Source organism: Sminthopsis crassicaudata, chromosome 1 (genome assembly GCF_048593235.1).
Source record: "Sminthopsis crassicaudata isolate SCR6 chromosome 1, ASM4859323v1, whole genome shotgun sequence".
NCBI classification, from domain to species: Eukaryota; Metazoa; Chordata; class Mammalia; order Dasyuromorphia; family Dasyuridae; genus Sminthopsis; species Sminthopsis crassicaudata.
This window is the reverse complement of record NC_133617.1, coordinates 633,597,588-633,624,658: the sequence shown is the minus strand read 5'-3', so window position 1 is coordinate 633,624,658 and position 27,071 is coordinate 633,597,588. Positions and strand designations below refer to the sequence as shown.

At 35.7% G+C, this 27,071-nt stretch overlaps 1 protein-coding gene across 2 annotated transcripts in view; it reads left to right on the top strand.

Annotated features, from left to right (window-relative positions):
- Window positions 1-27,071, top strand: part of GLIS3 (GLIS family zinc finger 3) — a 658,251-nt gene that overhangs the window by 317,072 nt on the left and 314,108 nt on the right. The window lies entirely within an intron of this gene.

Here is a 27,071-nt window from a genome sequence, read left to right as displayed (position 1 = left end):
GTGTTTGATGAATTCTTTCAATGCCTATTTTCCCTTCTGTTTCTGTTATCTCTGGACAATTCTCTTTGATGATTTCCTGTAAAATTGAATCTAGGCTCTTTTTTTTAATCATAATTTTCAGGAAATCCAATGATCTTCAGATTATCTCTCCTAGATCTATTTTCCAGGTCTATAGATTTTCCCAGTAAATATTTGACGTTATTCTCCAGCTTTTTGTTGTTGTTGTTGTTGTTGTTGTTGTTGTTGTTGTTGTTGTTGTTTTTGACTGATTTTTGGTTTCTCTATGAATCATTCATTTCTATTTGTTCAGTCCTGATTTTTAATGAGTTATTTTCTTCATTCACATTTTAAAATTCTTTTTTATATGTCCAATTGAGTTTTTAAGTGAATTATTTTGCTCTGTTAATTTTTTTTCTATTTCACTAATTTTTTATTTATTATTATATTTTTTTAGTGAGTTATCTTCTTTTTCCAAATTGCAAATCCTACTTTCTGGAATTTTTTTTATCTTTTCCATTTCAGTAATCCTACTTTCCTGTGATTTTTTAACCTTTTCTAATTCACAAATTTTGTTTCCCTGCACCTCCTGTGAATTCTTTAATTTTTCCAACTCAGATTTCAGGACGTTGTTATTCTCTATTATAGCTTCTCTTTACTTTCCCCATTTTTCTTCAAACTCTCTTAACTTTTTAATAGTCTCTTCTAGGAGAGAGTTATGTGATGGGGGGCAGGTATCATTCCCCTTTGGGGTGTTATCTGGAGACTCTCTGCTGTTAGCCTCCTCGGAATTGGCTAACCCCTCTTTCTCTGTACAGAAGGTGTCAATTGTTCTCTTCAGCTTCTTACTCATTGTTAACACTCTATGGGGGGTCTGCCCTTGGGGTAAGAAATTTATTTTTCAGCTTCCTCCCAGACTGGGGGTAGAGTGCAACAACACCGTGCCTGGGTTAAGAGAGAGCTCTGGGAGAGAGTTCCTGTTCCCCCTCCCCAGAAATGCCTCAGAGGTGATTAGCACTGCTGCGCTGAGAGGAGTGCCCAGTGAAGGACCTCTGCTGTGTCAGAGATTGGTGCTAGGCCACTTCTGGATTGGGGTGGATCTAGAATCTGACTTTATATTTTAAAGTGGCTTGATTTCTCTTCTTATCTGCTGTTTTATAAGCAGAGTAGAGCTATCAGCCTGTGCCAGATTCCTGTATCTCAGTGGCTTCTCTGATCCCAGAGTTCTCCCCAGCCTGTTTGGCACAGTGTGCTAGCATCTAACCCTGTCCATGATGATCTTTTTTTCCTCCTCTTGGAACCGGCCTTTTCTGTTGAAATTCCAGATTCTCTTCAGCTGGTAAGTTGTGATTCTAATCCTTGTGGTTTTTATCACTCAGTGTTATTTTTGAGGCTGATTTAACTAGTTGGTATTGAGGGAAGAAGGGAGCTTACACATTCGAGTGTATCTTCTCCACCATTTTGGCTCTGCCCCCCACCTTGCTAGCAATTAAAGTAACCGTAAAGCTGATTGGCTGAACAAAGATTGGATGATGACTTGTTAAGTATGTTGTATTAACTCTTCCTTTTAAGGTGTGGATTGAAATGGATGCCCTTAATGGTTCCTTCTAATTCTGAAATTCTATGATAGAATGAGGTGTGGATGAGATTCCTCTAAGATGGATAAAGTCATAGATCCAATGAAGCATTGCCAGTATACTTTATTCAGGATTAGGACACAAATACTAAAAATGGCACAATTCTTCCTCTTTAAGAGCTTGTAGCCAATTATGGAAGGAGGAGAGGCAGTGATACCACATACATAGAAATAAATTAATGCAAAATAGAATGATATGAAGCAAAAGGAAGCAAAAGTGCTATGAGAAACTTGAGGAGGCAAGGGAAAATTTTTATTTTTGTAGATATTGGAGAATCTATGATTGATTATTTTTTTTTTATTATATATATATATTATAATATTATCCCTTGTATTCATTTTTCCAAATTACCCCCCCTCCCTCTATTCCCTCCCCCCGACGACAGGCAATACCATACATTTTACATGTGTTACAATATAGTCTAGGTACAATACATGTGTGCGAATATCATTTTCTTGTTGCACAATAAACATTAGAATCCGAAGGTACATGCAACCTGGGCAGACAGATATTAGTGCTAACAATTTTCATTCCCCTCCCAGTGTTTCTTCTCTGGGTGCAGCTACCCCTGTCCATCATTGATCAACTGGAAGTGAGTTGGATCTTCTTTATGTTGAAGATTTCCACTTCCATCAGAATACATCCCCATACAGTATTGTTGTTGAAGTGTACAGTGATCTTCTGGTTCTGCTCATTTCACTCAGCATCAGTTGATTTAAGTCTCTCCAGGCCTCTCTATATTCCTCCTGCTGGTCATTTCTTACCGAGCAATAATATTCCATAACCTTCATATACCACAATTTACCCAACCATTCTCCAACTGATGGACATCCATTCATCTTCCAGTTTCTAGCTACAACAAAAAGAGCTGCCACAAACATTTTGGCACATATATGTCTCTTTCCGCTCTTTAGTATTTCTTTGGGATATAATCCCAGTAGTAGCGCTGCTGGGTCAAAGGGTATGCACAGTTTGATAACTTTTTGGGCATAATTCCAGATTGCTCTCCAGAATGGCTGGATTCTTTCACAACTCCACCAGCAATGTATTAGTGTCCCAATTTCCCCACATCCCCTCCAACATTTGTCATTATTTGTTCCTGTCATCTTAGCCAATCTGACAGGTGTGTAGTGGTATCTCAGAGTGGTCTTAATTTGCATTTCTCTGATCAGTAGTGATTTTCTATGATTGATTATTATTGGGAGGAGAGGTTGGTAAAATTGAAGAGACTCAATTTCTGTTAGTTTGGGAGGTAGATGCCTCTCCCGTAAACTCATTTTATCTATAAGAAGGTTCTTCCAAATTGATCTGGCCCTTAGATTTGCCTTTGACTGGGCATTTTAAAGCTTAAATGTGGACTGATACCCTTTACTTCAACAGCCTTCACCTTTAGATCCTGATTTTCCCCTTAATTAGATTATCTGTACATTTTCTGTATTTTGGATCAATTAAAATAAACTTTAAAAATAAAACATCTTGTAAGATTCTGAGTTTCCATCCTGTAAGCAAATCTTGTTTGGAAGAACAAAACGAACTTCTATATGGCATAATGGAATAGGAGTCAGAAAATCTAAGTTCAGTCCTAAACATTCTATTGATTCCCTATGTGATTTGGGGGAAATCAATTAGCCTCTCTGAGATCAGTCTCTTCATTTATCTGACTCTAAGTTTTAATTTTCATTCAGTCAAGCTATGAACATTTGCTCTCACCATTATGCATTTCCTACTTTGTCTCATCTAAGGTGATTTGAGATATACTAGTTTTCTTTTCCCATGGAGTATAAAACAAAATGAGGGGGAAAACACTTTCTAGTTTTGAAAATGAAAGATGTAACAGAATCAAACTACTCTTAACAATCTAGGCCTTAGTTTTTCTTTCTGTAAAAATGGTTAACTTAGGCTATCCTCAGGTTTCTTTTAGTGCTAACACTCCATGGCTCTGTGAGCTTATTTATACAACTGATTATTTACATGCCAGCTTTAAGCGAAAAGGAAGCACATGAATATCTACAGAAGAAAGCCAATGTAGAATGTCAGATGGAGAATTTCATAGTGCATATTTTAATTTGATTTTAATTTTGGGGGATTGGTATAAATGCAGTTTCCAAATAATCTATGATGAGTGATTAATTTGTAGGAAGTTTGTTAATAAAAACCTTTAAATGGGAAAAATTGTAAGGTTACTGAAGCTTGAATCCTGATGAGAACATTGGCAAAAAAATTGTTTATTAACTCTTTTTTATATAAGGCCCTCAATATGAGGCCTGGCCTAGTACGCCAATCATTTCCTGATTGGGCTGCTCTCTGTACCACCAGGGCAAACACCCTATGATGAGTGCTCAATTACATGGTTACTCTTCCCTCTACTCCATTGGTCAATTCTATTTATTGTTTTCTCCTAAGTTAATAAATAGATAAAAAAATTCCTAGTTATAACACAGAACAGGACTTTTTTCTGGTAATTCTCATTTTCTGAAGGCCTGATTTGGAGAAAAAAAATCTATGGCATATAGATTGGTTGACTAATCATTTGTGATAGAAAAAGCTAGTGAAGTCTGTTTGTACATAAAAAGGCATAATGTAAAGACCAGTGAATTCAACAATATGATCTTGAGCAAATGACTTCTCTCTCTTTTGTCAAAAGAAATGTTTTGGACCAAATGGTCTTAAGAAAGGCATGTGTGTGTATAGATATATAATATTTTTACATAACAACTTTTTTATATCACATGACAGCAATTACCCAGAAGATGGAGAAGTAAGTATTCAGTTCTTTTCCAAAAGCTTCTGACAATTTCTTGTCTTATCCTCTTGATGCTAAACATTGAAGAGACCAGTGTCAGCTTCAAATGCTCTATCATTAAGCATTGTTAAGCTCCTATTACATGCCATGCTAGATACTTGGAGTTTCAAAGAAATAAACAAAGCAACCTTGAGTAAGTTACATTCTAACAGAGTAGGAAACTTGTGCTACATAATTAGTAAAAGATACCTAAAAAATACATACAAGCTAATATTAGAAGACATAGTTAAGGTGATGGAGAGTATCAGGGAGCTACCCAGGAAAGATGTTTTAAAGAAATAAATGTTTGAGTAGCATCTTGAAAGAAACGGTTTTTTTTCCAAAAGATGAACATGAGGAGGGAGAGAACAGCTAATGTAGAAACACAGCATTGGGACATGAAGATGAGGAATGGCTTGTAGATCAGTATCATCAAATTATAGAGTAGATAGAAGTATAATGTATAAAAATAGTGATGAAATAGAAAAGATCTATAATATGAAGTGCTTTTAAATGCCAGTTTGTTCTCTAGATATACCACTAGGAATAGATATTAGCATGACAATGCTATTAGATGTGGAAGTGGCCTTGGAAGTCATCCATCCCAAAGCTTCTTAAACTGTGGGTCATGTACCTAAATGTGGGTAATGCAAAATTATGGTTAATTGTAAGTAAATATTTAATTTATATACCTGTATACTCAGGGTGATGTAAACATTTCTCAGAGGAAAAGCATTCATGAGTGGAAAGAGTTTAAAAAGCTCTGATCTAGCCCAAACTTCTCATTTCATAATGAAAACTGAAGTTTAGCAAGATTTAATCATTTGCCCCAGGTCATACAAACAGAGTCAGAATCTGAAGCCTGTTCTTCCTTTTCCAGTGCTTTTTATACCATGTTTATGTATGTAAAACCTTAGTTTTTGCAGAGCCTAAAATTGTTGATTTAGGTGTCAGGAATCTGGGATCCTATAAGTATAGGTTTGGGAGCAAAAGAAAGAATTATGTCAAGGTGCAAGTCACTCTTGAAGCTGGGAAGAGTTATCAGACTGACAAATCAAATCACAAACCATGGAATCCTGTCTTTTTTAGCCTAATTCTTGTGTTGGTTTGCTGAATGAGCTCCCAGTCCACTTGCTGCTAGGCTGCTGTCACATTAGGGACATGTCTAGGCAATTCCTTTTAATCATGGGGAGGCAGCATGTTGGGGTGGGAAAGGGTATTGGATTTCACCTTTAATCTCTCAGACATCAATTTCTTTACAAGCGGTCTCTTCACTGAAAGGTAGGAGTTAAGAGTTCAGAGAGTGTTGGCGTCTCTCTCCCAAATGGCCTTTATCATCTCCATGACAGTTTTTTTCCAATTTAGTTAACAGTTTATTCAGTTGCAAAACGACACTGACTCATGTAATGAGAGGGTTCCCTGTGTGTCAACAGAAAGAATTTTCGGTGCTTGGTAACAAGTTGGGCAACTTTCAGCTGCACTTCAAAAGAAATAGTCAATCAAAGGATAATATTTTTGAAATGTCAAAACTGGAAAATGACTGGCTGCTAATCAGCCTAAAATAAAACTCTTGATTAATTACAAAATGAATTATCCAAGGGTGATAAAAATGTGCTCACACTTCCTTGAAGTTTTATACCAGGTTTATAGCATGTAAACCCAGGTGGACAGGAAGTGGGAAGGGAGGTTTTAGTCTTTAAACTGAAGTTCTATTTCCTGAAGCTCTTCCCAATTCCCAAGAGAAACTGGTTTGTAGTTGTTTCATCTTTTGAGGAGATTTTTTCCCCCTTGCTGGACTTGATAGTTTCCCTGTTTTTACAGCTATCAAAATAATGATGATGATGATGATGATGATGATGATGATGATGATGATACACTCACTATGTGGTATTCTTTCTAAAGAATAGTACTTCCTAGAGATACTACAAATAAGCTCCTTGATGGTCAGGAGGATGAAGGCTAGAATGTAATATACAACTTTCTAAGGCTGCACTCCTTTGTGCTTCTTTTTTTCTTTCTATTTCATAACGTTTTACCCAATGCTAGTATTCATAAAGATTTTCATTTCTATAGTGCTTTAAGAAGGACAAAATCCCTTTTTCATACCTTTTTGAAGTACATAATAAAAATCTTATTATCACCACTTTATAGCTGAGTAAACTGAGTCACAAAAAGAGATTAACTGAATTACTCTAGCTCCTACAATGAGTGCAGGGTCTTGCTTAAAAGGGCACTAAGACTTCGAGGATACACTATATGTATTGGAACAAAAATTCAAAAGTTTGGTTCAACTTTGCTTATAGTTTCCAAATGTTCTCCCAGCCTGAACAGATTTTCAAGTGTATCCAGCTCAGAAGAATCTTGATGAGGGAGTCAGTGATCATAATGGATCAAAACAATATGCATAACAAAGTTAATTACTATCTTGCCTGTGGGAGGGTTCTTCACTTTTCTTTTCATTAAAATATTTTGGGAAAAATATTTTAGGACCCAATATAGGCATTTTAAGACATAAATTTAAATTCCCTTATTTTGAATTAACTGTTAGTCCATAGTAGCCTTTTGGAGAAGGGACTATTAAATCTCGTTCATAATATGAAATGTTGTTCAGCCAAATTGATGGTGATGGTAAGAGTTGGAAGTGGCACATCTTTTCTCCCCAATTGTGGAATTGAGGAAAGAATGAAAAGGAAGGTGGAAACTTTGATTTATAAATACATCAAGACTTGCTCTCAGAAAACAATTGAAAGGGTGAATTCCACTTTAAAATGAATTCATTCATACAGAACTATTTACCAAAACATAGCATTTAGCAAAGCAAAACATTTAACAAAATAAAAATGTTTAAAAATAAAAATCACATATGAACAATATGTTCTATTATATTTTAATTTGTTTCATCAAATATTTCCCAATTATATTTTTATTTGGTTCAGACTATACTCTGAAGCGTTAAGGGCAGTGTCTGACATCTCTGCTGTGATGGGTACTTAAGATTGAGATTTTTGAAAAGAATAGCAAGTTGTAAATAATTGATTTGCACTTTCCTATGTAATCATCTTTTTTATTGTACCATATTATGAAAATTATTTTTTTATTTCATAAATTCAGGAGAAAGAGACAGGCAGAGAAAGAAGGAGAGGAGAGACAAAGACACACAGAGAGACACACAGAGGCAGACAGATGGACAGACTGACTTGTCTAGAAACACATAGCCTGAGAAGGTTTAAAATATTTGTCTTCCTGACCCTAAGTATAGCTGTCTAATTATTATATTATGGTCACTCTCTATCAGTCTCTTATAGTTATATGAAAAAAAAATCAATGACCTTGCCAATATACTATATGGAGTTTCCTGAAATCTCTCCCTCTAAAACCCCTTATATTAAATTAATCAAATAATAAATAAATCACTCCCATTCTTTTGTTTTCTAATTGATATTCAGCACCAACATTTTTCAGTTTCAGGGAGTTAAAAAAATTTTCCCCCTGGAGATCAGAGATGCAAAGAGTGAAACTGAGGCAAGGCTCAGGGATGCAGATATACATTCACTAGGGAACTCTGGTGCAATATAACAGATGTTAACATGCACATTATCTTTGATCTCTATAGCAATAGCCATTATAAGGGAATATTCTGTGTATGACTTGGATTTTTTCTGAAGTGCCTTGTACTTACCAGATTACCAAATGAATATTAGTAAAAGATGATCATGCTTAAAAGATAGTATGAATGTGATCACTAAGTGGCACAGGATGTAGAATTAGCTTAGATTTCTGAACTAGAGTTCAAATTCTGTCTCAGACACATATTCAGACACATATGATCCTGCACAAGTCATTTGTCCTTATCTGCAAAAATGGGAGTGTTCTATTTGGTGGTTTCCAACGCACTTTTTAGGCATAAATGTATGGACACTGAAGACCATAATTTGTTGCGGTATCCTCCCTTGATATCTCTTACTCTCTTTTATAGTTTAGAAGAATAAGAGCAGAAAAAAGTTTTGAGGACCTAACAATAATAATTAACTTGTATATAATTTCCTGCTTTTCAAAAATGGTCTGGGATTCAAATCTATAGTCTTTCTGTTCCCAAAGACTGCTATCATGATTTTTCTTGAAAAAAAAAAAAAAAAAAAACAATACAAGATGTGATAAATGGCACGAATGAAGATTCTCCTCATTCTGATCATATTCAATTAGCAGCATTATAAAGAGCTTTCACCATCTTATGCAGTAATTCTAAAGAAGATATCTTCTTTTTCCTTCTCCTTCAAACTGGCTTATTTGCCTTATTTACTTTTATCATTTTGTTAATTAAATCTAAAAACAGTTTAGCTGCAGACCATCCCCAAGGGTCTTAACCATCTCAACTCTGGAAATTAATCCTAATGCCAGGGCTGCCCTGATTAGTGAGGGTGACACATTATCTACCATAGTTAGCTGTCTGTAGCTATGCTTCAGGTTTCTTTCTTACCATCTTCATGCAGGTCTGCTGTTTCCTCTCCTTTCCTGTGCCCTACCCACTCTGAAACAATAATGAAATCAGCCTACATTTGCTCCTAGAAATGGTTTGCCATTCAACTATTCAATGACTCTACTTATCACTCTTGTTGTTTACCAAAATACCAGTCTCTTACCAAATAATTATTAGAATATAAGATCCAGGGCAGAGGTTGTTTTCCTTGTGTATTTTCCCAGTGCTTAATGCAGTATTTAGCATGTAATAAAATGTATCTTAAATATTTTTTCATTTATTCCTTGTCTATAGATTTCATAGCCTACTATGACTGACTATGCAAAGGAAGGCAAAAAATACTCTGCTCTCAAAGTGTTCCTATTCTAAATGGGGGAGAAAGCATGTAAACAACTATATATAAACAAAGCAATCCATGTATAAATAATTCATGTATAAATATATTTGGGGACATCTCAGAAGGAAATTAAAAAGAACTGGGAGAGCCTTCAATCAAAAGGTGGGAATTTAGGTGAGTCTTGAAGGAAGCCAGAAAACAAAGAAGAGGAGGCAGAGAGTTGCAGGTATGGGAAACAGTAAAAATGAATGGAGTCTGGATGTGGATTGTCTTGTTCAAGACCAGCAAGGAGGCCATTATCAATGAATAACAGACTATATAACTGAGAATAAGGAATAAGCCCAGAAAAACAGGAAGGGGCCAGGTTTTAAAGACCTTTAAAGCGTCAAACAAAGGGTTTTATATTTGATCCTGGAAATAATGAGGGACATTTGAGTATATTGAATAGAAGGGTTGAATAGAGGAATTGCCCTGTTCAGGATTGTGTCCTAGCCCTGGCCTAGATAGTTAATGAACCCTTTTGAGGGGATTGATGGGAATTCTATTTATATAGAAAGGGCATTACCCCCTTTTAAAAGTGAAAATAACTGATAGTATATATTGCTTTAAAATATGGAAACCATTTTTCTTAAAAGATAAGGTAGTTATTTCAAATATTATTCTCGTTTTTAAAAAATGACAAAACTGAGACTTTGAGAGGTTCTATGATTTGCTTGTGCTCACATAAATAAGTATCAGAGGAAGAATTTTAACCCAATCTTATGGTTCCAAGTTCAGAGCATGCTGCTGCTGCTTTTTGTTTTAGCAGAGAGAAATACCTGTAAACATTAGATAGATATTCCATTGCTGCAGTTAATCAGGCTTATTTTGCTTCATTACTGGCCACAACTAATCTCCTATGAGCCCATTAAAAAGAACCTAATCTGTGTCTCACCTATAAAATTTCATCTCTCGCCTTAATATTAAATTTGCCTTGAATTGGACAGCCATGAAGATTCTGAAGAGCTACATGTCAGTACATGTCGGGAGGTAACTCTCTCAGAATGTGCCTCTTCTGCAAGGACCCTGTCAGGAAATATTCTTACTCAGAGCCTGGTTTCTGAATATCTTGTCCTTCTGCAAACTGGCAGAAATAATGGACTGCCTGGAAAGCTGGATTGAACAGGCACTTAGTAAGCTGTCAAGTGAGATTGTCTAAATGATTTCAATATGAGCTTATCAAATTGTTTAGGAACAAGGCACAAGCACGATACATGTTATTTATGGCATTCTCACTCTTAAGCCTAGGAAACAAAATATAACGTGTCCTCTGCTCAAATTTAAGTTAAAATATTCTTTAGCATCTAGATTAGGAGAACAATGAAACCAAGTGAATATGGATGGAGGTGGGGGTGGGAGAAACAAATTGAAACACCCCAAACCTCTAGGACAAAAGAATAGGCTGAATTTCCACCACCCACCTCCCTAGTCTATCTTGAAAATATTTCAATCACAAAATAAAGCTGGTTTTTCTTTACATGGTACTGCTTTAAAATAATGTATGTGCAAACCTGGAAAGCATGCCTGTGTATCCAGTGTTTCTTGATTTCAGCAAAAAACGCCTCTATGGTGAGCAGCTGCCAATTTGCAAAGCTAAAGATACCCTTGTATTTTAAAGCCCTGGAACCATGACCCTTTCTGAGTGCAGTGGAGACATTTCAGCAAATGTGAAAAAGGGATGGATTGGCTCCAGGACATGCATTTCTTCCTTTTTTTTCTTTCTTTCTTTCTTTTGAAAGCTGAATCATTAAAGCTGTGACCTGGAGAGTTGTTTATAAGGTAGGATAGGAGATGAATTAAGAAGAGAGTGTTTTAATGATAGAGTTCTGTCCCATTTAGAGTCCCCTTTACTTTGGGAGGCCAAACTAGGAGATAAGGAAAGGGGGAAGATTAGGGAGAATCAGAATTCTACTCTGTCCCCTCTTTTTTTTTTTTTTTTTTTTTTTTTTTAAAACCTACTCCAATCACAGAAATACATAGGAATCCTCTTCCACCTCAAATCTTATCCTATAAGAATATGGATCTATATTAACACATATCACTGAAATATATTGTCTTCTTCATTTTCAGTTGTCACATGACAAACTTATAAGTTATTTTAAAGAGTAAAACAATATATTTAAAAAAAAACTTGGGGGGAAGATATTTTTTTAAGTGGGAGATTTTCTAAGTTGTAAAATGTGGTATCCATTATAACATAATTTAAGCATCATTACTATATTATCTCACTTATAATATATTAGATTCCCCTATCTCCTGAAACAGTCTAATTAAATTACACCCACTACTGAAATTCTTTTCTACAGTCCCTCTATTGCATGGGGTAGTGACCTTGAGGTAATAGTGTTTTATTATTATTATTATTATCATCATCATCATCATCATCATTATTATTATGCTAGTAGAGGACAAGTGCTAGCATATGACCAATTGAATTTTTCCAGAATTGCAGCAGAACTGGGAAAGACCTCACTGTTTATTTAACCCTCCTTCCTGTCCCTATCTAAAACAAAATTCACTCTACAACATACTGGATCTTTGCTCGAAGACATTTTAGTCACATTCTAAGCTCCTCCAGTAGCATGAGGGTAGTAAAATTCACAACTAGCAGGTTGGCTGTCTGGAGTCATTTCTAAACCAAAAAAAGTGCTATTTACATGTCTCATTCAATTATAATTGACCATAGTTACTCATAAAAAGGGCAACTAGGTTATGTAGTGCATAGTGCTGCAAGTCTGAAGTCAGACAGACTCATCTTTCTGAGTTCAAGTCTGGCTTCAGACATTTACTACCTGTCTGGCTCTGAGCAAGTAACTTAATCCTGTTTACCTCAGTTTTCTCCTTTGTAAAATGAACTGAAGAAGGAAAAGGGAAACCACTCTAGTACCTTTGCCAACAAAACCTCAAATAGGGTCACAAAGAGGCAGATCCACTGAAATGACTGAACATCAACCACAACAAAATCTCATAAAGACCATCTAAGATTCAGTACAACCCCAGAAATTGTTGCTAACTGCAAGAATTATATCAAAAATGGCAGGAACTCACCTCATGAAAATCATGGAACCAGGACTATTAGGTATTTGAAATAACATTCCATTTATACAGGTTCTCCTTCTACCACCTATCTTTCAAAATTTAATTTCATCTGATTTTCAAACAAAACATACCAGGAAGAGTGTCTGAAACATGTGCCTGGCCAGAGGCATTTTTGTTCAGAGCAGATATTGTAGACAGAGTTAGATGTCAAAAGTAAGTGTTTATTTGTTATGAAAACTCAATGGACCTTTGATTTTGAAACTAGGGAGATAATTATGACTAATTTGTGCCGTGCCAATGTGTACTGTTAGTGCCAACTACATACTAAATGATTATAATAATTTTTTCCAACTAAAATGAGAATCATTCTACACATCTCAACTCATCTTTTAAGGATGTCATTTAGGTTAAGTATCTGCAAAGTGGTGATGGCACACCTTTATAGCCTATTGGATTTAAGGACTAATTCCTACCTTGTAAATAAGCCAGTTGTATCAGGCTTTCATTGTATGCAGTTTATAGATGGCAGAGAATATGATTTTACTTATGGCATATCCAAATCCATTAAGAACAAACTGTTACAAAATAATTCTTCTATACTTACTGTATTCATTTTCATAATTCAAACAAGTTTTTATATAGAATAATTTTATTAAGTGAGTCCCTGTAGAATATCGTGTAAAGAAACAGATCTGAGTTTTTATATTCCATCTGGGCATGAGCCATTCTTCTACTGGGTCTTTTTGACTCAAAGAAGCAGGAATAGAAAATGATTTCAAAAGCCCCATAGGACTCAGGAATCATAAATTTCTCACCTTTTTAATTCCTTGGAACTTCTCTCCTTTTAGATTAATGCCTTCCATCTCTATAGGTTGTCCCCTCTTAAAAGCATTTGTCACTTTTAGAAATCTAGAGAGTCTAGCTACTTTTATTGGCTGTGTAGGACTCATAATTAATCCTATCTTTTCAATTTAGTGACTAACAGGTCAAAAAGGAAATCCTTCTCAAGAGGATAGAAGGTTGAGATCTGTAAGTGATTTAATTCCTCCCTTATGAGAATTGCTATGCTAGTGATAGGCTCCAAACCCCCCAATCTTAGCTCTCCGTCCCTCTCTACAATTTTTGCTCGTCTATAATTTACTGTATTCCACTGATTGTCATTAACTTTTTACCCTTCCATTGCCTATGCTTTTTCTTTCTTTGCTCTTAAAAAATAAGTTTCCCCCCCCCAAAAAAAAATCCAAATTCCCCACTGAGACAAACATTTATGAAAAGCAAGGAACAAGAAGGGACAGAGTTCACTGGACTTCTTTAGGCCTAGACTGATTTCTTTTTGTGCTTTAGCCACATAGATACAGAGCTCATGCTGTGGAGGGTCTCCAAAGGGGTGGTATCAATTGAAAAACAGTGTGCTCATACTGTGATGGAGATAGGGTGAAATTAATTAATTCCATCCACATCATCATTATCATGACCTTGGTTTTGATTTTTCGACGTAATGACAGACACATTTGCAGCTTGTAAAGCCATTCTACTAATTAGAATAGGATCACAGAAATTTTGATAAACATCCCCTTGTTGGAAGTATATGTGATTTGACTTCACAAACCTGATCTAAGCATCCTTGGACAGGCCAGGGTTCACAAAGATTTGGCCAGAGGAAGGAGAAAGACTGCTATTCATCTAATAAAATCAGCATTGCTGTTAAAAATTTCTTCAGGATAGGTCACTTGGGAATCAGTGTTTTAAATGTTATTAATTTTCTTTTGAGAGAGGAGACTTGAGTCCAGGAACAGAATAGTAGTCTTTGGGGAGAGGAGATTATTTTTCAATAAGCATTATTTAAACATCTATTACCAGGCACTGTGTTATATTCTAGGGACATGAAAACAAAACTGAAATAATTCTTACTCTCAAAGAAGCTTATATTTTGTCAAGAAAAACAACCTATAAATGTATGTCTTCTCAAATGCACTATATCCTCAATCTATACCTAGCTGGCCATAATTTATATATAAGATGAGATTCCAGGACCAATTCTTTGAAAGTCTTTAAGAAACAGCACCTCTGCATTTTCTTTGTACCTATCTTTCCCATCATAAGAATTTGTCAAAATAGGTCAGGAAGGTGCTGAATATAAAAGAGATGACTAAAAAGTTTTTGACATCCTTAAGCTTTTTCTACATACACTAAGAGATACTGATACCTAAACTGTCTGAATGAATGTCACATTATCCAGCAATTTCTTCATAGGAGTCTTATTTTTCTTTCTGGTTTAGTGAGCAGGGCTGCAGGTTCACTTGGTCACCTGTCCCCACTGCTTTATGAAATGCTACAGAGAAGCAGAATGTAGTGACAATGATGATCACACTTTCTGAGGATGTTTTGTATTTCCTGTCATGTGGATGCTTGACACAATTGAAAACTATGAGGTTAAAGCCTAAAATCATTATGTATGATGTAAATGTATGACACAAGACATGTTACAAGGAAATGACATATTGGGCAAATTTGGAGATCAAGCATCATTTAAATATGTAGATGAATTAGAATTACAGATAAATATACCTATATTTTTAAAAGTTCCATTTTTAGCCAATGGATCAAAATCAAGGCACTTCCTTTTCATGTATAAAGACTTTATGGGATTTGTAAATGTTGCTATAATTAGGAAGAAAGATTTTGGAAGACTTTCCTTAGGACTAAGATCATCATGGTATAATCATACCTCATCTTTATTGGTTCAAGAGCTCTAAGCTATGTGCAGAGCACTGACACACAAAGAGATATCATGAACAGATGTAGAAGGGGAATTGTATGCAATTCTAGGAAAACATTGAAGACTAGAACATCCCTTTGTAATTTACCATGTTGAAGCTAAACTAGTGATGTCTTATTACACAGAGTAATTCATTGTGTTTTGTTAACTTATAAACAATTTAACACCATGTGCTTATTTTCCAGCCCTAATTCTGGAAAAGGTATCCACTAATCTTTTAGGTTCCAAGACACTTTGTAACCGGAAATGTGAAAATAGCTTCATTATGTCAAAATGGGTGTTAAAAATACTATTCATTAAAATGAGATTCATCTGTATTACATCTGGTGAGATTGTTGAACAGGAAACTTGACTAAAGCACAATGGAAGCATTCGTACTGAATGTACATTTTTAAAGAGTGGAAGATAATTAAAACACTAAAAGTTACTAGACATCAGACACAACTTAAACTAAAAGTTGGCAAAACATATTCTGTAAAAAATGACACTTGTGTAAAAATGGGATCCTGTGATCATTCAGCTAAGGTCCAAACTCTGGTCAGCATTCACCTTAACACACTAAACCTAGCATCCATCTGTGAATTTGGGGCAATGTAAAGGCTTAAAAGGAATAAGAGAAGGCTATTTTCCTTAACTAGGGGGTAGAAGGATGTCAAACTCATGCATAAAATGCTAGTAATTACTGATTGTAATGGTATCAATTTAGCAATAATCAAGCTGCACATTTGTTTGTTCTTCTAAGCTAACATATTATGTACTAATTTTGTCATCATCCAGAATTTGACCTTTAGCTAGAACATAGTCTACTTGATATAGTGTTGGCATCAGAGAACATGAATAACTTCTTTAAGAGTAAGTTTCATATCAGGGCTATGGATTTCTCATTTTCATCTCTCAAATAAATTATTCATTAAGGATCTCATACTCCTTATTTCCAGGGAGCCAGGGCACTTCTCTGTCTCTTTTTCTATCTCTATTTCTTTATCTTTTTCTCTCTCACACAGTTTCTTATGTACAACATATTAACGCACTAAAAGAGAGATAATGAAAACAGAAAGAGAAATAAATTATCCCAGAAGATGTCTTTAAGGATTTAAGATGACTAACTGTAACTTAGATTCATCTCTGTCCAAATTTCAGATGTATTTTATCTTTGAGATCTGAGGAAGCATAGGATACAGTTTAATGCACATTATTTTATTGATGACTTATAGGACACAACAGACCATAAATATGGATCTTTGAGGAAAGTTAACTTGCCAGTCATACACACCTTGGAATTAAATTGATCTTCCACAATGGAGTCTCGCCAGTCTCTCTTTCTTTTCTTTCTGTTATGATAGCCATTTCTTTAGCTAGAAGTCTTAGGATCAATTTTGTAACCCTGGTCTAGAAGTTAAGTTCCCCATTTTGCTATGTTGCCAATAGAGAGCCTCAGAATAGGAATGAAGATGATAAACTCTTGAAGACTATTGGTACCAGCCTCCCTGATATCACAATCCAACATCCCCATTTCCCCAAGTGTCTCAAAACTCCATTTCACCCTCTAAGGTTACAGAGAGTCTTCCTTTTGGCTCTAGCAGCAGAATCACATAGATGTTGATTAGAATGTGTTGAACTCCCAAGGTAATCAGGAAATGTACACCTTATACAATTTGTTTCTTTCAAAGAGACAGCCAGAGAGTGTGAAACATGAAACCAAATTCATTGTATGTATTGTATGCTTTCATGTGTAGTGCAGCTTTTTGATAATTCTTAAAATACTAAATAGTTATGATGTGACAACAATGGGAGGAAGATGAAGATTAAAATATATAACAGCGTCTTATTGCTTAACTCTGACCAAAAACAAGGCAAAGCCAGGTGTTAGAATTTGTGTTAAGAAATGGATATTTCTTATTCTTTCTTAGATCTTAAAACCTATGTGAATACTACATAACTGATTTACAAAGTGACAGAGACACACAGAGACAGAAAGAGGCACAGACACAGACAGAAACAGAAATACAGGCACAGAGAGCATAGTATTTTCACTTTTAAGTTGTTTGCTTGTTTGTTTGTTTTTTTTCTTTCTCCTATTTTTTTACATTTTCATCATATTTTTCTTGCACAACATGATGAATATGGAAATATATTTTCAAGAATTGCACATTAAATCTAAATCAGATTTCTTGTTATCTTGGGGAGAGGGGAGGTAAAAGAGGGAAGAAGAAAAAAATTGAAACACAAGATTTCTGCAAAAGTGAATGTTGAAAACTATCTTTGCCTGTGCCTGTGTTTGGAAAAATAAAAATCCTTTTAAAGATAAACAAAGTACCTTGAGGATAAGTCAGCAAACATTTATTTAAAAATCTACTAAATATCAGGCATTTGGCTAAGTTCTGGACAAAAAAAAGAAAGGCAAAAATATTGTCCCTGCTCTCAAGAAGCATACAGTCTAATGGCTAAAGAATAAAACATACTCTTTTCATCTCTGCTTCAGTCTTCACAACATTGGTCTTGACACAATGAACTGATTTTGTATCAAAGCTGGCTGCTCATATAAAAGGGAGTGACAGAAAAGTCATGGTTAAATGACTCATTGAAACAGGGATAAAATCACTTCCTTAGACCCAAAGCAGCATCTGTCCTCAGAATCTCTGCTCAAGCCAGCCTCTGGCACTTGTGCAGAGACAAAACAAGACAACCTTGTAATGAGATCAGGCATTTTAAAACCATTGGAGGGAAAGGCGTGGGGGACAGCAATGCTCTGCACTAGCATAATTTAGTGGTTCCTGAAAGACAGAAGTTATTAATGGAAAAATAAAGGCTGATGGGTCTTTGTCATAAGCACTCAGGGCTAAATGACTGGCACATGATGGCCGATTCTGCTGTAGTTCTTCAATGTTGAAAAAATAAAATAAAATAAGGTTTGTATTGTGATGGTTGGGCTTTAGATAGGGTATCAGAAAATCTCCATTGCCCCAGAGTGAGACCTCAGTCATTCCTTGAACTATTTAAGTGTTTGTGTTTGGTTTAATTATCATTTGATCATCTGCCAGCTGGTAATGGGATTGTGGTGGTTTTACACAACAATGGAGTCATCAAAGGGCTGAAAAAACATGACAGAAACAGTGAATGGCAGGATTCTTAGATGTCTCATTTAATACTGAATGATTGAGTACAGCCTTGTGGAGGAGGTTTTTCAAAGTCTGCTTTGCATCTGAGCACTTGTGGTCAAACATAAGAGTCTGTTCTGGAACAGAATGAAGGTGGGTGGGCAAAGATGATTATTACAGTAAAGAGAAGAAGTCCAGAGGTCAGGAAAAAAAGCATTGTTTTCTTCTCTGAGGATCCTTGATGTTACTGCAAATGAAATCGACTAACCTTCAATCTCCCCATTGCCTGGATTCTCCCCTTCTCTCTTCCCTTACTTCTGGGTTGATTCTAATACAGAAGTCCCAAGCATGGGGTCAACAGACCTCCCAAGAGCTTTCTAGATAGATTTCAGAGAGTCTATAAATGCAGGTGGGGGAAATATTTACATTTTTACTGGCCTTAGCTTTCTTTGTAATACTGTGTAATATATTTTATGCATTTAAGAATATTGAGAAGAGGTCCATAATCATGACCAAATTGCAAAAGAAGACCACTCATATAGAGAATAGATTAAGAACCCTTGCTCCAATGTGCACCAGTCTCATGAAGCTCTTTGGGGGGAAATAATTTTTATTTGAATGAAGAGAAAGTTGATGTGAAGTGAAAATGAGGAAGATAATAGGCCAATGCAGAAGAAACAGGAAGTTTTATTCAGTAACAAAAGAAATTTCAAACCTTGAGGACTCTTCCAAGACTTTGGTGTGGAATCCATTTGATGTGACTTTGGTCTAATCTATCTCCCCAAAATCACCATAGAATATGTAAAGCAAAAGATATCTATCTATCCATGCACATACACATATATGTGTGTGTGTATATATGTATATATTTATATGTAAACATTTATATAAATGACTTCAAAAAGGGAAAACAATAAAAAAGAGAGAGACTGAAAGCCATTGAGCTCTAACTTTAACATTGATTGTTTCTATTTGTATTGGCAAATGAATTAAAGTGGATCTAGCAAGAGAAAAGTGGGCTTCTCTTAGCTATGCTGCTGTCAGCACATACACACATATATGAATGTATATATACATACATATATATATATACACACACACATACATACACACATATAATTAATTTATTTTTAATTTAATGCATGTACGATGTCAAACTTGACTAGCCCTTGGAGTCTTAACCATTTATTAAATTTCCAGCGTAAAGCAATGATAGTGATATGGGTTAAAGATTCCTTTCTAATTCCCAGCCCCCATGAATCCCAATGGGAGATATCTGGGTTTTCCCTGCCCCCACCGGATTTGAGCTAACTTGAGCTGTCCCAATCCCCACTCTAATGATCTGTTCAGGTTTCCCCACCCCCCACCCCCAGCACAAACAGTTCCTTATCTAAAAACCCATTGAATTGCATTCAATTTTAGCCAACATGGGACTCCACCCATGGGCCCCTTCACCAAAAGCCCCCCATTATAAAAGAGGGAAACTGCAGTCCACTCTTTGCAGGAGCCCCAAACATATCATCCTTCCGCCGGCCATGTTAAGGGTTCCTGTTTGCCTGGCACCAATCCTGGCCCTAGTGTATTTCTACCTTTGTTCTTACTTCCAAACCCCAAATAAACTTATTTTATTAATCTAGGTTTTCGGGTCTGTAAATTCCTTTACAGGGGACTTTTGCGCTGCTACTAGACCTCATTTAACTCTGTATCCTTGCACCGAATCCAAAGGGGTTGCAGGGGAGCTCAATTTGACTCCCTGTACCCAAACCTGCCACTAGACCTCAATTAACTCTAATTTCATCTAGGTACCCCTTACCTAACTCTCATCATGAGTAGATTAGGAGTGAACTATACCAAAAAACAAAACAAAACAAAACAAAACAAAACAAAACAAAAAAAACCTACCATAACAAACTTAACTTTTCACTGCTGCCTCTATGATTGAAGTAGACAATAACTGAAGTATTCTTTGCCTATCTATACTGACCAACTGTGGAAAGGTAGAAGGTTTGGATGGATGATCTCTATTAGGGAAAGACTATAGGTAACATCCTACTTTGCTCCTAGTTCCTAACTACCTAGGACTTTTGAATTATGAATCTGATATCTTTCAGGACTTGAACTCTCTCAAGTTCTACCTTGCATAATTTGTTTCTGCCTGCCTGGTAACTATGTGAATAGCTTCTGATAATCACCATGGACCTGAACTCTTTGCTAACTTAAGAGTGAGTGTGTCATTGTGAAGGAAGTATTAGCATAGTCTCAGGAAGAACCTAGCTTCACACTGAAGCTAACCATAAGTAGTAAGTCACTTTGTTTAATCTCTCTCAACCTCAGTTGTTTCTCATTAAAAATGAATATCATTCATTCTGAGAGCTTTGACAACATTTTACCTACTGTTTCAATTGCTTACCTAGGCTGATAGGTAGCAAAGACCAAAAAAAAAAAAAAATGTTATTTCTAACACACTGATTTATTGCATAGTTTTTTGTTTTTTTTTTCTGGATTGGCAATTGGTATTTTTCCTAAAACCCTGAACTTCCTGTGTGTGACTCTCCAAGTAACATTGAACGTATTGTTAGAAAGATATTTTGAAGTATATTGAAAAAAAGAAAGGACAAGATAGAAAAGCAAAACAAACAAACAAAAATCTACAAAACTAAACAAAATAAGCTCAAGGCTTGCTTGAAAATATACATTATATTGAAAGCACAGACCCAAGTAATGCATTAACTAGAGTCTGCCAAAGACACAATTTTTTAAATTAAAAGAAGGGTTTCTAACCTTTGGGCAGAGTGACATTCTTCCCATTTAGCTTCTTTTTCTAAGACTGAGAAGCAGATGGCTATCTCATACTTTCTCTTTATGGGTAATACAGAGCTCAGCACCTTCACTAGTTATCAGAATGTCAGCCTTGACCTTAGAAAAGTAGTGGGGATCAGCTCATATCTGAGTCCCTTTGATGATCGCCATCAACAAAGGCTGAACCTTAAACTATTTATCTACTTTTTTTTTTTTAGCCAGGAATAGACCAGGATACTTAAAAGGGGGTGGGGGGAGAAAAAGAAAGAAAGAGAGGGACTGGAGGGTATAGGGCCCCATGTTTAACATTGACTGTTTTTATTTTCATTGGCAGGTGGATTGAGGTGGATCTGGCAGGAGGAAAGTGGGCTTCTCTTATCCATATAGCTGCCAGATCCCATTAGTGTTCAGCCTACACCTCTACCGGTTCCTATCCTGGAGTGTTTTTCATCTGCAACACTTCTCCTCTTCCTCTTCCTCTCTTTTGCCCTGTCCCAAACAGTTTTTTCTCTGCCAAATGTAACACAGACCTGCAGGGAACGTTATAACAACCTTTGGCAGGAACAGCAGGGTCCAAACAGCCCAGTCCAGAATACGCCCAACCTTTCCTCTTTCTCAACTGCCATCACTCTCCGGCTTTCCCCACTGGGTTTTTATGGGTATTGCAAAAGGCCAGACCAAATGTAACTCCTGATCTGACCCTTCAATGCTGCAACAGGTGATCAATGACTAATCAAAGCTGCTGGGTTACTTCTAGGGGTGGCCTTCTCATATGTCTTGTTGCCTTTCCCTAGCAAGGGAGAGATTTGTACACTAGGCAGTTTCTCAGCTGTCACCATAAACGGTGAGCATGTGTATGTGGCACAGCTGAGAAGCTGTATTTCCACCTGGGCTGAACAAGGGAGATGACCATCCTCCCTTGCGCTCCATATGAGCAAGTTCTGTTGTTTGCTCTTGCATATAGTGCTCAAGAATGGCTCAGCAAGAGAGTGGAAAGAAAAGTCTTCTTTTCTTCCTATTTTTTTAACTTCTAAATAATTTTGTCAAACATGATTCCAATTCTTTTGATGGTGAAAGGTGACATCTGATGGCACAGAAAAAAAAAAAACAAACAAAAAACAAACAAACAAACAAACAAAAAAAAAACAACCCTCATTCTCGTATGATTTCCGATCCTTATACACTTTTCTTGAGATGCATTTGGTCATCCAAGTGATAGTTGTTAAATCTATGTGAATTAGCATTGGAAATAAAATAGCATGTTACTACAGGGACTCAAGTGGGAGACCCACCAGAATTTTCTTAATTATGTTAGTTCTTTTTCTTTTTTTCTATTATGAACTTAGCAGTAATTAGCAAACACAGACATTTCAAAATGCAAAGAAAAACAAAAAAGGATTATGTGTACAACTCTACTTTTGTTTCATAGTATTTTTAAGTAAATATTAAATTCAACAAGGTAACATTTCCTCTGTTTCTTTGTAATGTCTTTTTGATTTCCTTCTGCATTCTTTAAACTGTTTTATTGATAATCTCCCTCTCTTGTGCTAGGAATTTTATATTTTATATTTATATTTTATATACAAATATAAAAAAGAATCCTTGTTCTCCAGAGGCTGACATTCTAGTATGATACATGTTCACAGATAAGTATATACAGGATAGATGCTTTTGTAAATTATTTTGTAGATATGCAATGTAGACAGTTGGGAAAACATTAATAATGGGGCGGGGGGAGGTATTGATTGAAAGTCTTGGAAGAGTTGTACAATTTCTGAAATTCTCTACACATTTCCACTTCATCTTGAAATTGGCAAGATCAAAACTGCCTATAAAGTGGGTACCATTTAAAATACTTTGTCATTAGCATCCACTGAAAAGATTTAATTAATTAGCTTAGCTCATTACCTGAGGATGGAGGGATGGGATACCATACATTTAAGTAACAGTGAGAGAGAACTTGGCCAGGACAAGTCTGGAATCACAGAAGTTGTAGGAGAATCCTTTGCTAAAGAAAGCAGGACTGAAATAGAACCTAAAAGTAAACAGAATGTGAAGGAACATGAATATGGGAACTAGATTTTTTAAAAACTATTTTTATTTATTTCTCAGTTTTGCCTCATATTGGCCTAGGTTGGGTATGACCTGTCTTAAGACTTTCATCCAATTATTTTTTTTTTCATTAAATGAGTCTTCAAGGTAGGCCTTTACTCTATCAGAGAGATGGGTAAGATGCATGTATTTTCTGCTCTGCAGACTTCCCAAGCCATACTTCTCTAAAATGGCCACCTTAATCTCACATTCGAATCAGAGGATTCTCAGAGACACCATTTGATGTGACTTTAGTTTGGTCAAATGGAAAATATTTTGAATTAATATATCATGCTTTTGTTTCAAGACCAGCATTTTATGGCCTGATTCCAGAAGGTCTTTATGAAATGGAGGGTCATTTATTTTTTAACTTATGGAACGGCTATAAAGGTGGGGTATATTGTTGTGATGGAATACTGATATTTGAAAAACATGGAAAATTTTGCACAAAATAATGAACAAAATCAAAAGAACATTGTATAATGTAACGCTAATAGTGTTGTAAGAAATGGTCATTATCAAATGTCTCTTTTTTTCATAAACAGGGTAAGAATTAGGTCATTAAGCAGAGATGAAAAGTCAATTAGATGCCTTGGGGAGTACCCTATACCCAATATCCCTTTTCTAACACCATGATATAAGAAAAGATAATAACAACTCGTATTTTAATGAATTGCTTGATGATTTACAAGCAGCTTATTTTCTATTACATTATTTTATTCTCACTGTTAATTTCTTTTATCCTCATTATAAAATGAGGCATTCAGAGGTTAATTCACTTGCTTAAGGTTACATAATTAGTAAATATATGAAATAGGATTTGAATCCAAGTTTTTTGTTGTTGTTGTTGTTGGTGGTGGTGGTGGTGTTAATCCTTATTGTATTATACTGTGAGATAATGAGATAATCTCATCACAGTCACCACATACCAGAAGAAGAGAAAAGAACCTTATGATTTTGGAATACAGATTTTTCATGCTGATATTTACTAATGTTGGATAGTTTTTTCATCACTCTAGGTCTCAGTTTTCTCCTCCCCAAAGTGGGGATTATTATCCTTACTTCACAGAGTGGTGGTGATGAAAGTACTTTTTCAATTACTGTATAAGATAACATGTGAGCTCATAATTGTAATTAGTATTTTTGGCTGTTCCTCATCTCCACCAACAAAGTGCCTTCTGGCATGGCCATGACAGAAATTGGACTTGTTAGACAATTTCTCTCATCATTCTGATAAGTTGTAGAAAAAATTTTGAGAACTATTGGTCAATTGTGTTTGTCAGCTCTGGGCTGTTTTCTCAAATAGTTGATCTAAGTGGAAAAATGCAAATTTCTAAACTTTTTTTCCTATCCAGACAGGGGATGCATTTTAGATTAAAAACCAATGCTCAAAATAGTGACTGAAACCGTTTTCACACTGTTTACCTGTCAGGCAGGAGTGTGAAGGGGAGAATTTACAGCCAAGGCCTTCAAACTAGAGCTCTAGGGAGTACAGTTGGGAGGAGGGATGAAGAAAAAGCTTCCCCAAAATTCTTTTTGGCAGCTTTTGTGGAAAGTCAGTTGAAAGCAGAGAACAGATGAAGGGGGCTAATAAGTTTTTTTTTCTTCCAATAATAGCTGCAGACTGTGAATTATGAACAGCAGGTAGGAAGATCCTATATAAATCTGAAAAGATGCTCCGCCTATGTGCTAATACACAAGATTTTAATTATATTATTGTTTCCTATTTACACTCATCTTGAAGCTTGGCAGCAGGGTTTTGATGATTCATATGAATGGCTGGTGGGCCTATCAGTGGTGATTGGTAAGGAGAGGGAAGAAAATCACCAAGCAAACTATGGACAAAACTATGAATAGCAAACTGATTTTTCTCAGGACACAAATACAAAAACAAGACAATTCCTGTCCTTAAGAAACTTTCTACTAGGGGTCTGAAAAATGTTCATAAATGAATAAATACAAAACATATTTTGCTGTTTTTTTTTCAATCCCAGTCATCGTCAACTAACTCTTTCTGATCCTAACTAGGGTTTTCTTGGGTAAGATACTAGAATGATTTACCATTTTCTTCTCCAGTTCATTTTAGAGCTGAAGAAACTGAAATAGATAATAAGGACATGTAATTTTCCCAAGGTTATAAAGCTAAATTGTCTGGGGAAAGATTTGAACTAAGGAAGATGAATCTTTCTGATTCTAGGACTGGTACTCTACTGTTCCAAGCAGCTACTCCAAAATATATACAAAATAAATAATACACAATGATATAGGATAGGGAAAGTAAACAGATATTTCTAAAAGTCAAACAAGATAGTATACAAAATATCAGAATTATAAAGAACCACAGAAATATTCTAGTCCTACTTCCTCTGTTTTACAGATTAAGAAACAAATTAAGAAAGTGATTTTTCCAAATCATACAAATCAGAAATGGTAAAATAAATAAATTAATAAATAAGGATGAGGCTTTGAGTTAGAGAATCTGTTTTCTCTAACTTCAAGCCTCATCTTTATTTTTTAATTAATCAATCAAATCAGCAAGCATTTAATGTGTCTACTGTGTACAAGGAGCCATGTTAGACTAAAAAAAGTAACAATCTTTTCCCTCAGAGTTTAACAATGTATCATATGAGGCAATCAGTACAGACCACAGTTGTTGTTCTGAATTGCATCTCCAGATTCTGAAGCCAATTGGCTTGACATTCACAAAATAGAAGGAACAAAGGAAGGAAATAAGAAAGTGAGGAAGGAAGGAAAGAAGGAAGGAAGGGAGGGAGGAAAGAAGGGAAGAAGGAAGGAAGGATGGAAGAAAGAAGGGAAGAAGGAAGGAAGGATGGAAGAAAGAAAGGAAGGAAGGAAGGAAGGAATGGAGGGAGGAGAGGAAAGAGAGAGGAAGGAGAGGAAGGGAGGGAAGGAGGAAGGAAATAAGCTTTTGTTAAGTGTTTACTATGTGCCAGCCATTATGCAAAGTGCTGGGAATAGAAATGCAACACAAACAAAACAATAATAAAAAGACAATCCATATTCTCAAAAAAAAAAAATACAGTCTAATGGGAGAAGACAACATTCAAAATGGGATATTTGAGAAAATTTAGTAAGAAATCTCTCCAAAACATATAATGAAGTGTATTATGACAAACAACAATAGGCATAAGAAAGATTGAATATAATAACAACTTAAGCAGGGGGAAATGGTATTTAGGTTTGCCTGTCCCACTGAAAAGACCACAGGATATAGAGCTAGTAAGAGCCAATACATTAGCTTCCTAGAAAGATGATGAATTGTTGTTTTAGTCATTTTATTCATGTCTGAACCTTCATGATCTTCTTGACAATGATACTGGAGCAGTTTGCTATTTCCTCTCCTGCTCATTTTTACAGAAAAGGAAATTTGAGTACCTAGAGTTAAATGCACAGGATCATACAGCTAATAAGTCTGAAGCCAGATTTGAATTAAAGTTTTCCTGATTCCAAGTTAGGCACTCTATCTATTGTGTCACCTAGATACCTTAGATAGATAATAGGAAGATTGCAAATAGATTGATATGCATAGAACACTTATTAATTACTTATTACAGGTTAGGAACCTTAATAAACACTAGGGATTTAAATAAAAGTAAACAAAACATTCTCTGCCCTCGAGGAACTTGCATCCTAAATGAGGAATGAGAACACATAACTTAAAGCTAGGAGTTTAAGGGAAAGGTGAGATGATGTACTTTGGAGATGGCTGGAATATCATATACAAGTGAAGATTTGGGGAAAACAAGGCAACAGCACACCTTTCAAAGCCCTGTGGCTTTAGGCATGGAGTTCAAATTTCTGGTGGCAAGGAGGAAGCCAAAATTTTTCTAGTCCAATCTGACCATTTTACAGATGAACAAAATGAGAACCAGTAAATCCTTCTTGTCAAACATTTTACTAAAGATTACCTGAGCATTGAACATTGTTCTGAATTAGTTTACAAGCTACTACTACCATGCCCAAAGACAGCTAAAT